At 39.8% G+C, this 11,128-nt stretch overlaps 1 long non-coding RNA gene across 1 annotated transcript; it reads left to right on the forward strand.

The window, feature by feature from the left end:
* Positions 1 to 3,998: 3,998 nt before the first annotated feature.
* Positions 3,999 to 10,681, forward strand: LOC122686319. Its single transcript, XR_006338701.1, has 3 exons — positions 3,999 to 4,257; positions 5,356 to 5,453; positions 10,471 to 10,681. It is a non-coding gene; the product is annotated as an uncharacterized LOC122686319 (long non-coding RNA).
* The last annotated feature ends 447 nt before the right edge of the window (positions 10,682 to 11,128 follow it).

The following is an 11,128-nucleotide window of genomic DNA, read 5'->3' on the forward strand; positions in this document are numbered from 1 at the left end:
CAACATCACCATTTATCCAGTTCCAAAACATTTTCATCATCTCCATAGGAGACCCCCATACCCAATAAGCAAGTTCACTAGACCCTCCCTGTTCCTAGACTCTCCCTGTTCCCAGACTCTAGCAACCACTAACCTCTTGTTGTCTTTGTGGATTTACCTATTCTGGACACTTGGTGATAACTGAGGTCATACAATATGCTATCCTTTGTGTCTGTCTTTGACTTAGCATAATGCTTTTGAGGTTCATCCAAGTTGCCGCAAGTGTCAGTACTTCACTCCTTTTCATGGTTGAATAATAGTCCATTGTTTATCTGGTCCTATGGTAATGAACATTTGGGTTGTTTCCACCTTTTGGCTTTTGTGAATAGTGCTGTGATCATTTGTATACAAGTATTTGCTTTGAATACTTGTTTTCAATTCTTTGGGGTATATGCCTAGGAGTGGAATTGTTAGGTTATAATTATACCACTTAACCTTTTGTGGAACTGCCAAACTGTTATCTGCAGCTGCACCACTAAATATTCCTACCAGCAATATACAAGAATTCCAACATCTCCACATCCTCCTTATTTTCTCTCTGTGTGTGTCTGTGTATGTTTTAAGAAGGCATCCTATTGGGCATTAAGTATTACTCATTGTGTGTTTGATTTATATTTCCTTAATGAGTGCAGATGTTGAGTATCTTTTCATGTGTTTATTGATTACTTGTATGTTTTCAAAGGAGAAATGTCTTTTCAAGTCCTTTGCCCATTTTAAAATTGGGTTACTTTTCTTTTTGCTGTGAAGTTGTAAGAACTCTATATTATAGATCCTAGATTCTTATCAAATATGTGATTTATAAAAATTTTCTTTCATTCTATCTGCGGTCATATGACTTTCTTAATAGTGTTCCCATGCACAAAACAGTTTTGATGAGGTCTAATTAATTTTGCTTTATGTTTGCTGTTTATGCTTTTGGTGTCATATCTAAGATTCCATTACCAAATCCAAGGTCACAAAGATTTACCTCTATGTTTTCTTTTTTACTTTTTATTTCATATTGAAGTATAGTTGATTACAGTGTTGTATTAGTTTCAGGTGTACACCAAAGTGATTTAGTTATACATATACACAAATCTATTCTTTTTCAAAGTCTTCTCCCATTTAGATTACTGCATAATATTGAGCAGAGTTCCCTTTACTATACAGTAGGTCCTTATTGAAGACTTACCTCTATACTTTCTTCTATGACTATTAGAGTTTTCTATCTCTTACTTAAGTCTTTGATGCATTTTGCTGTGGTTTGTTTTTGGCATGTGATGTAATGTAGGATTCTATCTTCCCTTCCAAGTGGATATCCAATTGTCTGACACCATTTGTTAATGAGACTGTTATTTGTCAATTGAATGGTCTGGGATTCTTGTCAAAAATCAATTGACTGCAACTACTGAAGCCTGTACCCCTAGAACTTGTGCTCTGCAACATTCTCCACCACTTTGAAGAAGTGGTGTCTTCACACTTCACACTTCACACTGCAATGAAGAGAAGCCTCTGCTTACCACAACTAGAGAAGGCCTGTGCACAACAATGATGACCCAGTTCAATAAAAAAAAATTTTTAAGTAAATTTAAAAAATCAACTGAGTATAGGTGTATTGGTTTATTTCTGGATTCTCAATTATATTCCACTGAGATATATATGTATTTTTAATATCTACTCCACACTGTTTTTATTACTTTAGCTTTGCAGTATGTTTTGAAATTGAGCAGTAAGTATTCTATTTCTGTTCTTCTTTTCAAAAGTATCTTGATCTGTTTCAAGTTTGTATCTGGGGTCCCTTGCAATTCCATGTATGTTTCAGGATCAGCTTTTTCATTTTTACCAAAAAAAGAAAGATGCACATGGGATTTTCATCCCACTGGATATGTAGATTTATCCATACACTGGATATGTAGATTACCTTAGGTACTACTGCCATCTTGACACTATTAAGTCTTCTAATTTATGAACACAGGGTGTCTTTCCATTCATTTACATCTTCTTTAATTGCACCTATTTGGTTAAATTTATTTCTAAATAGTTTATTCTTTTTGATGCTACTAAAAATTGAATTTTTTAATTCCTTATCTGGATTGTTCATTGCTAGTGTTTAGAAATACAACTGAATTTATTAGCTCTAATAGTTTTCTTTTGTGTGTGTGTGTGTGTGTGTGTGTGTATTCTTTATTTTCCATATACAATCATGTCATCTGCAAAGAGGGATAGTTTTACTTGTTTCTTTCCAATTTGGATGTCTCTTATTTCCTTTTTCTTGACATATTGCTCAAGTTGTAACTTACAGGACAATGTTTCTTATACAATTTTGAATAGAAGCAGTGAAAGCAGGCATTGTTGTTGTTCCTGATCTTAGGGGTAACTCTTTCAGTCTTTCACTATTGATGTCAGTTGTAGGGTTTGTTTGTTTCCACAAACGCTCTTAATCAGATTGAGGAAGTTCTCTTTATTCCTAGCTTGTTTAATGTTTTTATCATAAAAAAGTGTTGGATTTTGTAAAATGTTTTTTCTGCATCAATTGAAGATTATTATATTTTCTTTCATTCTTTTAATATGGTATATTATAATTGATTGGTTCTTATTTGTTGAACCCCTTGTGAGATAAATATCACCTGGTCATGGTGTGTAATTATTTTAACATTCTGCTGGATTCAGTTTGCAAGGATTTTATTCAGAATTTTTTGCATCTATATTCATAGGGGATATTGGTCTGTAGTTTTTTTCTTTTGTGATGTCTCTAGTTTTGGTATCACATAATATTGGTCCCATCAAATGAGTTAAGAAGTGTTGACTGTTTTTCTATTCTTAGAAGAGTTTGAAAAGGATTGGTGTTAATTGTTCTTAGCAGTTCGTACAATTCACTAGTGAACCACTGATCTGGTCCTGGACTTTTCTTCATCAGAAGGTGGTGGTGGTGGTGTGTGTGTTTTTTTTTAAACTGCTGATTCAATCTCTGGTTATTAAGGCTGTTCAGATTTTTTTTTCTCGAATCAGTTTTGATGGTCTATATGTTTCTAGTAATTTGTCCATTTTATCTAGGTTACCTAATTTGTTAGTATACATTGTTCATAGTTTTCTCTTATAATCTTTTCTATTACCTTAAAATCGCTGGTAATGTCTCCATTATGCTGTGTTTAAATCATCTTTTTCTTGATTGAGGATTCACTTGAATGCTGCAAATGATCAGCTATTTCTCAGATCTCCCATAAAGTCATTTCTGACACCATTTTGGTGTTTCTGTGTAGGGACGGCCCATAGAGCTTCCTATTCTGCCATTTCCACTGATAGCCCTTCTGTCTTCTTTTTTGTTTGTTTGTTTTGCTTTCCAGCCGAATGGCAAAATGACTCTGATGTGCCAGGTTCCGTTCTCTATACATCCTATGTGACTGGGACTCAGTCTTCCCTGCCCCACCTTCCTACTTTCTGTCCCTCACCACGTCTCTGAAGCCCCGTTTAGCTCTAATACTCAGCTGTATCTGCGAGCTCAGTCGTGTCCCACCCTTTGCGACTCCATGGACTGTAGCCCGCCAGGTTCATCTGCCGATGGAATTTTCCAGGCAAGAATCCTGGAGTGGGTTGCCATTTCCTACACCAGGAACATTCAGTTAGCCCCTTCCAAAATTTTCTCCACCAGCTCTCCTTCCTCTTTTTTGCACTGTAAAAGGAGGCTCTTCTTTCCTCAACGCTCTGTCTCACAGACACACACACACACACACAGACACACACACAGACACGCAAGCACAGCCTGTTCTCTCCACGATTCCCAGCAGGCTGGGAGCGACCGCGCTCAAGGCCCCGAAGCGGCTCGGGCCAACGCGAGCCGGTCCGGGGCCCTTTACGGAACCCGCGCGGGCCGAGCGGAGCGGAGCGTGCACGTGCGCGTCTCCCGGGCGCTCACAGCGCCGCCCGGCAGCCAGCGCCGCCAGCGCCACTGGGAAGTGAAACGCGGGGCTGGGCGGCGGCCTCCTCCGAGCGGCCCGGAAAAATCGGCGGCTTGCTCAGATTTAAAAAACAAACAAACAAAAGAAAGAGAGCGAGAAGGAAGGTGAGAGAAAGGAAGCGAGGAAGAGGAAAGGGAGAGGTTTTCAACTAGACGGCGGGCCCCCTCCCGGAGGCTGGCTGGGGTCTGCGGGACCGCCGCTCGGCTCGGACGCCGGCTGGGGATTTCCCCGTAATAACGGACGAAACTTCGGAGTCAACAGGCTGTGGAGAAAAGAAAAAAAGGTACTGCCCGACTGAGGCGTATTCTAGCGTCAGTGGGGAACGCGCAGGGTGCGGGGAACCTGGAGCCCCAGGCTTCCGGAGAGCAGAGCGCCGTGGGTTCGGCCTCGTCTCTCAGGTGCCTGCATGGCCCTGGCGGCCGGTGGGAGGGCCCAGTTCAGCTCAGTTCAGTCGTGTCCGACTGTTGGCGACCCCGTGGACTGCTGCACGCCAGGCCTCCCTGTCCATCGCCACGTCCTGGAGTTTACTCGGCCTCATGTCCACTGAGTCGGTGATGCCATCCAACCATCTCATCCTCTGTCGTCCCCTTCTCCTCCTACCATCAGTCTTTCCCAGCATCAGGGTCTTTTCAAATGAGTCAGTTCTTTGTATCAGGTGGCCAAAGGATTGGAGTTTCAGCTTCAGCATCAGTCCTTCCAATGAACACCCAGGAATGATCTCCTTTAGGATGGACTGGTTGGATTTTGCAGTTCAAGGGACTCTCAGGAATCCTCTCCAACTCCACAGTTCAAAAGCGTCAATTATTCAGCTCTCGGCTTTCTTTATAGTCCAACTCTCACATCCATACATGACTACTGGTAAAACCATAGCTTTGACTAGTAGGACCTTTGTTGGCAAAGTAATGTCTCTGCTTTTTAATATTCTGTCTAGGTTGGTCATAACTTTACTTCCAAGGAGCAAGCAACACCTTCCTGCAGAACTCACGTGGGGAATTTAAGCAATAATGGTCAAGCAATAAACAAAACGTACATACATACATACAATACATACACACACACACACACACATATATATATATGTAGTTTTCCTGTTTTTTTTCTATTTGAATTGTTTTACCATAATTTAGACCGTTTTCTGAATTCTCAGTAGTCTTTTCCTCTAAATAGCTGACTAAATGGAGTTGCCCCAGTTCTGTCTGTAGACGGCTTGGTCTTAGAGAATTGTTTCTATTGAGGCATCACAGTCGAGGAACAAGTCTGCAGTTATGTTTTCTGCCCATGTACAGCCACCTGAAATTACTTATCTCCTCTGTTTATTTATATCTTTAAGGTATTTCTGAGCAAACAGAATAATCATTCCCTAAACTCTGCTTCCATTCAGGTGGACAATGTAGCTGCGCCAGATCCTACCAGTTTACTGGAAAAAAAAAAAAAAAGATGTGAGATTTGAGGGGGAAGAATGTGAGGAGTTCTGCCTCTGTAAGTAGTCTTCTCTTTCATTAATTTATGCAAGAAATAATTATTGAGTACCTTTTGTATGTCAGGCACTGTGCCAAGCCATGGGAATATAGGACTCACCATCTCTAAGGACAGATAAAAACAAAACAAAGTACTGGTGTTGATCATAAGTCTTCCAATATTCTGTTCTGGCTACCTTCTGAGAAAATCTTTCCTGTTATACAAACTTCTTAACAGACTGAAATCGTAACTGTTTCCAATCAAGTCGAATAGCCTTGATTCGGTAAAGATTGCCCCAAAGTTTTGGTGTTTTTTTAAGTGAATAAGAGAACAAATCAACATGTTAACTCTACCCAGAAGAAGCTACTGATAGTATTATTTCTTTATTGGAGGAGAGAGAGAGAAATAGTGCTACCCTCATTATAAATCATATAATGAAATGATTCTTCTTATTGTAAATAATTCAAGTGAGAAAACTGTTATTGCAGATGAAATTTGAAGTTAGCAATCTAGGAAGCAAATCTCAGGATCCTTCTACTTGCTAATGTCTAAGTCACCATTACCTGCTATATACTTTTAAAGCTATTTTAACATATAAAAAGATTTTCTTAGTTTCCATATTTACAAACTTTGTGCGAGTGTACAGGCTAAGTCGTGTCCGACTCTTCGTGACCCTGTGGACTGTAGCCCACCAAACTCCTTTGTTCAAAGGGTTTTCCAGGCAAGAATACTGGAGTGGGTTGCCATTTCCTTCTCCACAAACTTTGTATAGGAAAGAATAAATAGATTTTCTATTGGCCCAGTTGTAAGAAGAAATAAATTTGGCCTTGGAAATCAAGGAGTCTATCTTTGTAGGTGGGGAACTGGGTAAACTAGTTTTAATGGCCCAATAGTAAGAAGAAATAAATTTGGCCTTAGAAATCAAGGAGTCTATCTTTGTGGGTGGGGAACTGGGGAAACTAGTTTGCACAAAGCTAAATAATAATGACTGTACAGTGGAAGTGAGAAATCAATTTAAGGGACTAGATCTGATAGACAGCGTACCTGATGAACTATGAACGGAGGTTCGTGACGTTGTACAGGAGACAGGAATCAAGACCATCCCCAAGAAAAGGAAACCCAAAAAAGCACAATGGCTGTCTGAGGAGGCCTTACAAATAGCTGTGAAAGGAAGAGAAGGGAAAAACAAAGGAGAAAAGGAAAGATATACCCATTTGAATGCAGAGTCCCAAAGAATAGCAAGAAGAGATAAGAAAACCTTCCTCAATGATCAATGCAAAGAAATAGAGGAAAACAATAGAATGGGAAAGACTAGAGATCTTATCAACAAAATGAGAGATACCAAGGGAACATTTCATACAAAGATGGGCTCAATAAAACAGAAATGGTATGGACCTAACAGAAGCAGAAGATATTAAGAAGAGGTGGCAAGAATACACAGAAGAACTGTACAAAAAAGATCTTCACGACCCAGATAATCACGATGGTGTGATCACTCACACTCATCTAGAGCCAGACATCCTGGAATGTGAAGTCAAGTGGGCCTTAGGAAGCATCACTATGAACAAAGCTAGTGGAGGTGATGGAATTCCAGTTGAGCTCTTTCAAATCCTAAGAGATGATCCTGTGAAAGTGATGCAGTCAATATGCCAGCAAATTTGGAAAACTCAGCAGTGGCCACAGGACTGGGAAAGGTAAGTTTTCATTCCAATCCCAAAGAAAGGCAATGCCAAAGAATGCCCAAACTACCACACAGTTACACTCATCTCACATGCTAGTAAAGTAATGCTCAAAATTCTCCAAGCCAAGCTTCAGCAATATGTGAACCATGAACTTCCAGATGTTCAAGCTGGATTTAGAAAAGGCAGAGGAACCAGAGATCAAATTGCCAACATCCACTGGATCATCGAAAAAGAGAGTTTCAGAAAAACATCTATTTCTGCTTTATTGACTATGCCAAAGCTTTTGACTGTGTGGATCACAATAAATTGGAAAATTCTGAAGGAGATGGGAATACCAGACCACCTGACCTGCTTCTTGAGAAACCTGTATGCAGCTCAGGAAGCAACAGTTAGAACTGGACATGGAACAACTGACTGGTTCCAAATAAGAAAAGGAGTACGTCAAGGCTGTATCTTGTCACCCTGCTTGTTTAACTTATATGCAGAGTACATCATGAGAGATGCTGGGCTGGATGAAGCACAAGCTGGAATCAAGATTGCTGGGAGAAATATCAATAACCTCAGATATGCAGATGACACCACCCTTAAGGCAGAAAGCAAAAAAGAACTAAAGAGCCTCTTGATGAAAGTAAAAGAGGAAAGTGAAAAAGTGGGCTTTAAGCTCAACATTCAGAAAACTAAGATCATGGCATCCAGTCCTATCACTTTATGGCAAATAGATGGGGAAACAGTGGAAACAGTGCCTGACTTTATTTCTGTGGGCTCCAAAATCACTGCAGATGGTGATTCCAGCCTTGAAATTAAAAGACGCTTACTCCTTTGAAGGAAAGTTATGACCAACCTAGACGGCATATTACCAGGGAAGTCCAGCATATTAAAAAGCGGAGACATTACTTTGCCAGCAAAGGTCCGACTAGTCAAGGCTATGGTTTTTCCAGTGGTCGTGTATGGATGTGAGAGTTGGACTATAAAGAAAGCTGAGCGACTAAGAATTGATGCTTTTGAACTGTGGTGTTGGAGAAGACTCTTGAGAGTCCCTTGGACTGCAAGGAGATCCAACCAGCCCATCCTAAAGGAGATCAGTCCTAGGTGTTCATTGGAAGGACTGACGTTGAAGCTGAAGCTCCAATACTTTGGCCACCTGATGCGAAGAGCTGACTCATTTGAAAAGACTCTGATGCTGGGAAAGATTGAGGGCAGGAGAAGAGGACGACAGAGGATGAGATGGTTGGATGACATCACTGACTCAATGGACATGAGTTTGAGTAAACTCTGGGAGTTGGTGATGGACAGGGAGGCCTGGCCTGCTGCGGTTCATGGGGTTGCAAAGAGTTGGACAGGACTGAATGACTGAAGTGAACTGAAAGGAAATAATAATGAAATAAAGTGTTTTCCTAAGGACCATTGAGATGAGATTGATGAAAGGAAGGAGGAGGGAGATGGCAACAGTGTGTTTCTTTTTTGCCAGAAACAGTACCTGATGTAAATACTTGCCAGGCAGGGGCAGTGGGTCCACACTAGAACCAAATGTGGATGTTTCTGGAGAGTTCAATCAGCAAGTGACCCAGGGTAGTGAGGGGTTGATCACCCTGAAAGGAGAGTTATCTTTCAAATGGAAGAGCAGAATTAGTAATTTCCATGCCCAGCCCTATATGAAGTAGATCAATCATGTTTAAAGTAAAAGAGAGGGAAATAGGTTTCACAGTTTTAGTTGATAAGTAGTACCATTGTGGGAAATGGAGGGTTGATGGAACTGCAGCTTTCCCCTGGGAAAGGTTGAAAGAGCTACCTTTCAGTGCCAAATGCAAATAAAATAAATTTTTTCTTTCTTTTCCTTGTATAAGAAAACACTATGTTTGACAGAAAACAACAAAATTCTGTAAAGCAAGTTTTCTTCAATTAAAAAATAAATTAATTTCAAAAAAAGAAAATATTACCAAGTGTTGGCAGAGGAGTATAAATAAACATTGGGGGGGGGGCAGTAAAATTATATAACATCTACAGAGGAAAATTACCAGTATCCATGAAATATTTAAGGGACATCTTTTGTATTCAGCAATTGCTCCTCTAAAAATTACTCTGCAGATACATTTACATGTGTGCAAAATGGCCTATGTATAATAATACCCACTGTAGCTTTGTAATAACAGAAGATATTAAACAACTGCAGTCGCCATAAATGAGGGATTATTTAAATTATGAGTTTTCCCTAAAATTAGTAATGTACAGCTATTAACCAGAATGTAGCAGATCTAGCAAATATGAAATGATTTCCAAGGTACATTGTTGAGTGAAATAAGAAAAGTACAGGACTATGTGTGTAAAATACTTCAAATTAGATTTTAGGTATATTTGTATGTGTGCTTGTATATACATGGAATATTTCTGAAAAGACACAGAAAAAGTTGCTGACTGTTGTCTCAAGGGAGGGAGGTAGATGACTACAGGCTATGTGGAGGGAGATTTACTTTGTACTGAATACTGTTTCAGTACAAACAGTTTACTGCCAGTTTAAAAAACAAGGGTATGAACTATCTAATACAAGTAAAACAAACACCTAGTGAAGTAAATCAAGTACTGGTAGAAGGAAGTATTTCTGTTGAACTCACCACATTCTGTTTTATAAGATTTCTGTTACTGTCAAAATTGCATTTACAGGAAGAGAACAAAGAAAATCTTAGGGTAAGTCATTTCAGTTAGCCTCTTATCTAAGCCTTAGTTTCCTTATTTGTAAAATGGGTATGAGGATGACTATTTTGCAGAGTTGTTGTCTGGAAGCATAAAGAATATAAATTATTATACATACTAAAGCACATGCACACACATATTCACTCACTCACTTTTGGCTCAGACTTCCAATTTCCCCAAAGCAGTTTCCAAATGAAGACCAAGCTGGGCTTGAAGCAGAAAGAGTTTAAGCATAACTCAGGCATATTCTTACCAGCACAGGATTTATCATTAGCAGTAAGTCTCATCCCCTTGGATTTCATCCACTAAACAAACATTACCAGTCAAAAACTGTGCTGGCTGCTTGGATACAGTGATGAACAAGACAGAATTGTGCTTTAAAAAATATTATGCAGTTTATACATGAGTGTGTCTGCCTTCAAATAATATAGAACAAAATTAATGTTTCTCTTTGCTGCTGCTCTTCTGCCCAAAGGTAACTGCTGATATCTTCATAAAAGTGAGGACAGTGCTTCATGATTTACGATTTTGTTTGGTGCATATTGTTTCCCCCCTAAAAATAGCATTATACAGTACATACTGTTCTGTTACTATCTAAAATATCAATGTCTTTGAGATTTTTGCAAAGAATCAGAAAAATTCTTGCTTATTCTTTTAAATTGTTGTAGGTAGCCTATTGTATGCTTCCCCTGTGGCCCAGCTGGTAAAGAATCTGCCTGCAATATGGGAGACTTGGATTCGATCCCCGGGTCAGGCAGATCCCCTGAAGAAGGAAATGACAACCCACTCCAGTACTTGTGCCTGGAGAATACCCTGGACAGAGGAGTGGGACAGGCTGCAGTCCATGGAATCACAAAGAGTTGGACGGACTGTGCAACTAACTTTCTATTGTATGGGTAAGTACACCATTTAATCATTCCCTTACTGATAGACACTTAAGTCATTTTCTATTCTTACTAGTATAAAATGGGCTACTAATCCTTGGTTCAAGTGAAAGTGAAGTCGCTCAGTCATATCCGACTCTGGACCAACTCTTTGTGACTCCGTGGACTGTAGCCTACTAGGCTCCTCTGTCCATGGGATTTTCAAGGCAAGAATACTCAAGTGGGTTGCCATTTTCTTCTCCCGGGGGATCTTCCCGACCCAGGGATTGAACCCGGGTCTCCTGCATTGTAGGCAGACGCTTTTACCATCTGAGCCACCAGGGAAGTCCTATTCTTGGTTATATATGCTGCAAATATTTTCTGCAAGCTTGTTGCTTGTACTTTTGCTTTATGTAACTTAGATTACAGAGTTTTAAAACTTTAATAGAAATAAATGTATCAG

Source organism: Cervus elaphus, chromosome 29 (genome assembly GCF_910594005.1).
Source record: "Cervus elaphus chromosome 29, mCerEla1.1, whole genome shotgun sequence".
Classification (NCBI taxonomy): Eukaryota; Metazoa; Chordata; class Mammalia; order Artiodactyla; family Cervidae; genus Cervus; species Cervus elaphus.